Here is a 6,717-nt window from a genome sequence, read left to right as displayed (position 1 = left end):
GAAAACACTGCAATACTTATATATATTACACCTTTTCACTGTTGAGACTTAAAAGGCCTTAATATACACTAGTCCCAGTAGCATTAACTAGGCCTTGGGTTACCATAGTAACCCATAGCCACCCTACAGTTGTGTTGCTGGGGAGGGATGGAGGGATTCCCTCTAACGGCTTAGATGCCACGTTCATCATTGAGTGTGAAATAAGTTAAGCAGCTGGCATCTGATCCCTGAAGGTGGATGTCTGCTATGTAACACATTGGGCACCCTCCGTGCTTGGAGCGGGCTTGGCTCCCAAACATGTACAACCTTTATTATGAAGGGGTTAATGAAATAACCAGCATTTTAGTTGTGTAATTTCCAGAGATGTAATTTCTACCAATATCTATAATAAAGCCCCAATGACCCGTATGTCATCACTACAAGCGCTTCAGTCATTGAGGAATAACGATCACTACTTACACCTACATATTAGTCTATTGTGGACTGACTGCTCCTTATAGAACCGTTTCCTTAGATAAACATGAAATAGATAAGGGTCCTCAATGAATACCATATAGGCCAAATAACTCAGTAGGAAATCGTTACTTGTGTATCGGCCCATTTGAGGAAAATACAGCAATGTCATATTTCTATATTAAAGGGTTTTCTGGTTCGGTGACGTTTTTCATGTTTCCTCTTTCTGTTCTCTGGATAGGTGATACCTGATAGATCGGTGAGGGTCCGACTGCCGGCATCCCCACCAATCACCACAATGGTAGTGCTGAAGTTGGCAGAATTAATTGAGCGTTGGCTGTACACTACCGTTCAAAAGTTTGGGGTCACATTGAAATGTCCTTATTTTTGAAGGAAAAGCACTGTACTTTTCAATGAAGATAACTTTAAACTAGTCCTAACTTTAAACAAATGCACTCTATACATTGCTAATGTGGTAAATGACTATTCTAGCTGCAAATGCCTGTTTTTTTGTGCAATATCTACAAAGGTGTATAGAGGCCCATTTCCAGCAACTATCACTCCAGTGTTCTAATGGTACAATGTGTTTGCTCATTGGCTCAGAAGGCTAATTGATGATTAGAAAACCCTTGTGCAATCATGTTCACACATCTGAAAACAGTCTAGCTCGTTACAGAAGCTACAAAACTGACCTTCCTGTGAGCAGATTGAGTTTCTGGAGCATCACATTTGTGGGGTCAATTAAACGCTCAAAATGGCCAGAAAAAGAGAACTTTCATCTGAAACTCGACAGTCTATTCTTGTTCTTAGAAATGAAGGCTATTCCATGCGAGAAATTGCTAAGAAATTGAAGATTTCCTACAACGGTGTGTACTACTCCCTTCAGAGGACAGCACAAACAGGCTCTAACCAGAGTAGAAAAAGAAGTGGGAGGCCGCGTTGCACAACTAAGCAAGAAGATAAGCACATTAGAGTCTCTAGTTTGAGAAACAGACGCCTCACAGGTACCCAACTGGCATCTTCATTAAATAGTACCCGCAAAACACCAGTGTCAACATCTACAGTGAAGAGGCGGCTGCGGGATTTTGGGCTTCAGGGCAGAGTGGCAAAGAAAAAGCCATATCTGAGACTGGCCAATAAAAGAAAAAGATTAAGATGGGCAAAAGAACACAGACATTGGACAGAGGAAGACTGGAAAAAAGTGTTGTGGACGGATGAATCCAAGTTTGAGGTGTTTGGATCACAAAGAAGAACGTTTGTGAGACGCAGAACACATGAAAAGATGCTGGAAGAATGCCTGACGCCATCTGTTAAGCATGGTGGAGGTAATGTGATGGTCTGGGGTTGCTTTGGTGCTGGTAAGGTGGGAGATTTGTACAGGGTAAAAGGGATTCTGAATAAGGAAGGCTATCACTCCATTTTGCAACGCCATGCCATACCCAGTGGACAGCGCTTGATTGGAACCAATTTCATCCTACAACAGGACAATGACCCTAAACACACCTCCAAATTGTGCAAGAACTACTTACAGCAGAAGCAGGCAGCTGGTATTCTATCGGTAATGGAGTGGCCAGCGCAGTCACCAGATCTGAACCCCATTGAGCTGTTGTGGGAGCAGCTTGACCGTATGGTACGCCAGAAGTGCCCATCCAACCAATCCAACTTGTGGGAGATGCTTCTAGAAGCGTGGGGTGCAATTTCTCAAGCTTACCTCAACAAATTAACAGCTAGAATGTCAAAGGTGTGCAATGCTGTAATTGCTGCAAAAGGAGGATTCTTTGACGAAAGCAAAGTTTGATGTAAAAACAATGTTATTTCAAATACAAATCATTATTTCTAACCTTGTCAATGTCTTGACTCTATTTTCTATTCATTTCACAACGCATGGTGGTGAATAAGTGTGACTTTTCATGGAAAACACAAAATTGTTTGGGTGACCCCAAACTTTTGAACGGTAGTGTACATACACACTGCTGCTCCATTTATTGCAGTAGGACTGCTAAAGGTGGCCATTTGAACGTCTTTAAAGCCATTATTCTGATGATCAATGGGAGGGGGTTCCCAGCAGTAGGACCCCCACTGATCGATCGATTTTCAAAAAATGTCACCGAATTGGAAAACCCTTTTAACTTTATTATTTCAAGTCTCAATGGCTATTCAGTGTGTGTGTATACATATATTATTGTTCTGTATATAATAGTCACACCAATATACTACAAGTAGAATTAGGCCGCCTGCACACGGCCGTGAAGGGCTTCGCCGCGGAATATTCCACGGCGAAGCCCGTCATGGCGCCCCCCAGAGACCCCATACTTATCAGCGAATCTGGTGTTCTGGGTCCCGCATGACGCTTCGGCGTGACGAGCACGCATCGTCATGTGACACGCCGGCCATGTTATATGACGCGCGGCGGCGATGGGCGGAGAGGCGATTTCACGCTATCTTCCGCTGTGCTACAGCGGAAGATAGTGTGAGCGGAAGGCTTCCATTGACTGCAATGGAAGCCGGCCGCGTGTACACCTGCGGCAAATAGAGCATGCCGCGGGTGAGGACGGGAGATTTCACGGTGCGGAATTCCGCACCATGAGCATTGAGCTATTAGGTTCAATAGAACCTAATAGCTGCGGGCAACGCGGTGGATTTTTGCCGCATATTATGTGGCGGAAATCTGTCCGTGGGAAGGAGGCCTAATCGTCCAAATCCTCCTGGAGCATTAGGGTATATCACATGGGACAAGAATGATTTTCGGTGTGGACTTTGCGCAAGGTGAATCAGCAGCATTTACAATATAAGCCATGGGGATGAGAGTTTAGCAAATCTCCCCCGCAGAGTGCAGACGATCTCCCCGAGGGATACGCTGTGGACTTTATATCCGCAGCAGGTTAACTATGTGCTGCAGATTTCACCTTTTTGAATCCAAAGTGTGAAATCTGCGGCAAGTCCACCCAAAATGCAAGACAAAATCTATAACATTAAACTGTGAATTAAATGACTGCTAATCTTTGTGTGACTTGGTTGCTTACGGCTCCAGGTGACCCCCTCGCTGGCGCTCCTTGAGGCTGACGCTGCGGCCGGCACTGGCTTCCCCGCGGACAGCTGCAGATCACTGGTCCTATCAGGTAATAATCCAGTCCTTAATGTCTGTTCCTTCTGTCCTCCAATCCAACGTATTGGGCCCCTAGTTGGGTCTCCGCTGCGCTCTTTGTCTGCCTGGTCTTTGCTACAGGATAGATCTCCTTGGACTATGACTTTCTGTTGCCTCTTCTTTCTTCTTCATCTGCCACTGTCACCATTTCTCCTCTTCTGGCTTCTCCAGCTGTTCCTGGCAAAATCCAATCCAGTAGGGTTAGCTTCTTGTCAGCAGCAGCAACAGTTCTCATCTGGCTTCAAGATGGCGTCTGACTGACCAACTGCCACTTTTTCTTCTGGAAGCTCCGCCCACTTCAAGCTCCGCCCACTTCACTGCACTACACAGAGGATAACTGTTATGTCTTGTCTCACAAGAGCTAAATTAAAGGGCCCATGTCGCTCCATTACAATATATATATATATATGAATGTAAATGATGATAGTGCAAGGACTGATTATCACTGGTTAAGCTTGTACAATGCATGTATGTTATAAAACAGTATGTTTTATTTCTGGGTTTTCAGTGTTTTTTTCCTTGCATCTCATAAGTTAAAAACTCCCCACAGTGAGATCTCAGCTTTAGGGCTCATTCATACGGGCGCATGCTATTTTGGTCTGTGTGTAATTTGTGCTTTTTTTCACTTGTGCAAAAAAAAGGCCCAACTGATGTCCGCTCTTCTTCACACGGTCTTCTGGCATAAATGCAGTGAATATGCATTTGACAGCCGTAGGATAGTTTTTTTTATGCATCTATAGATTTGAATGTGCAATTTTGGTGTGTAAATATGGAATAAAATAAGACATGCTGAAAAACACCGCACACATGAATACACCAATGCAAATCAATGGTGTTGTAGGTTGTCCGTATTATGTCCATTAAATATATGAGGTTTCAAGCTGGGTTTACACATTCTGGTTAAAAAAACGTAACCGCTGCGCAGTTGTTTGGGGTTTTCAATTGATAGTTAATGACTGTGTGATTTAGTAAATAAATTACTGTAATATCGGGAAGAGGTGGGGCGTTAACCACCGACATGGAGAAACATCTCTGAGAGGAGTTCCCAAATTCAATATCCTGGCCTTCTGTTGGCATCCGCTGCCTCTTATCATCCAGTACTTACTGTTGCTGCCCTGGATCAGCCTCGCCCTCGATCTGTGGTGGAGCTTCAAGGACCAGCTGCCCATATCTCGCACTGCGGTCCAATACGGCTTAGCCACATGTCAGCTAAATGACTGTGTATATGTGTATATACATATATATATTATCTATCTATATATAGATGCATATATAGCGATATAGTTAGTTATCTGTGGCAAAAAAAAAAAATGCATACCGTACGTTTAACTTCTTAGGCCAAGTCGATGATTATTATCATCCAAGCAGTTATTTTCCTGTTACTATAGCAATTATACTCTTGTATATAGGAGACAGTATTCTAGTAGTTATATTATTGTATATAGGAGACAGTATTCTAGTAGTTATATTATTGTATATAGGAGACAATATTCTTGTAGTTATATTCTTTTACATAGGAGACAGCATTATAGTAGTTATATTCCTGTACATAGATGGCAGTGTTCTAGTAATTATATCTTTGTACATAGTAGACCATATTCTAGTAGCTGCATTCTTCTACATAGGGGACAATATTCTAGTAGTTATATTCTTGTACATAGAGAACAGTATCCTAGTAGTTATATACTTGTACATAGGAGACAGTATTATAGTAGTTATATTCTTGTACATAGGAGACAGTATCCTAGTAGTTATAGTCTTGTGCATAAGAGACAGTATACTAGTAAATATATTCCTGCTAATAGGTGAAAGTATAGTAGTAGTTATATTCTTGTACATAGCGGGCAGTATTATATTAGTTATATTCTTGTATGTAACAGACAGTATTCTAGTAGTTATATTCTTGTACTTAGGAGACAGTATTCTAGTAGTTATATTCTTGTACATAGGGGACAGTATTCTAGTAGTTATATTCTTGTACACAGGGGGGGAACAGTATTCTAGTAGTAATATTCTTGTACATAGGAGACATTAGTAAAGTAGTTATATTTTTGTACATAAGGGGCAGTTCTATAGTAGTTATATTCTTCTACGTAGTTATATTTTAGTAGTTATATTCTTGTACATAGGGGGCAGTATTATATTAGTTATATTCTTGTATGTAACAGACAGTATTCTAGTAGTTATATTACTTTATATAGGGGGCAGTATTCTAGTAATAAAATCTTTGTACATAGTAGTCCGTATTCTAGTACTTATATTCTTGTACATGAGACAGTATTATAGTAGTTGCATTCTTGTACATACGGGGCAGTACTGTAACAGTTATATTCTTGTACATAGGGGACAGTATTATAGTAGTTATATTCCTGTACTTAGTGGGCAGTACTATAGTAGTTAGATTCTTGGGTACTGGTGTATCTTGTCTCCACCACGAAAATGGGTGTAGACCAGGGATTGTGCTGTGGAAGGTATAGGGAACACCTACAGCTGCTGATTGGCTTGGCTCCTGTCTCTGCTGTGCTATGCCTCCTTTTCAGCTTCAAGCGGCTTCACCACTGGGCTCCTTGCAATGCCCCCAGCTGTGACATCATGGGATGGCTTCGCCTGTGTTCAGTGGGAGCAGCATCAGCACCGTAGAGGGGAAGGGGTATGGAGTGGCGTAATAAATACCTTATTTGACAGCAGCACTCCACAATGCCCCTGAAATAAAGGGGGTGCGAGATAACTGACCACTGTATGCAGGCAGTCAGCTGTGAGGTAACCACTGCTTGGTATCTGTCAGCTGTGAGATAACTGGCCACTGTATGCAGGCAGTCAGCTGTGAGGTAACCACTGTATGCAGACTGTCGGCTGTGGGGTAACTGGAGGATGAGGCTGTGATGACCGGAGGAACAGAGATGGTTATTAATGGTTACCGGGACGCTGGTGTTTCCTCAGTGTAACTAGTTAGGTGGTTGTTAGACATCCTTGGGGCGCCTCACTACCTCGGTGTAACTAGTGAGGTGGTTGTTAGACATCCTTGGGGCCCCTCACTACCTCGGTGTAACTAGTGAGGTGGTTGTTAGACATCCTTGGGGCGCCTCACTACCTCGGTGTAACTAGTTAGGTGGTGGTTA

This window comes from Eleutherodactylus coqui, unplaced genomic scaffold (genome assembly GCF_035609145.1).
Source record: "Eleutherodactylus coqui strain aEleCoq1 unplaced genomic scaffold, aEleCoq1.hap1 HAP1_SCAFFOLD_19, whole genome shotgun sequence".
NCBI lineage: Eukaryota > Metazoa > Chordata > Amphibia > Anura > Eleutherodactylidae > Eleutherodactylus > Eleutherodactylus coqui.
This window is presented reverse-complemented; position numbering follows the sequence as displayed.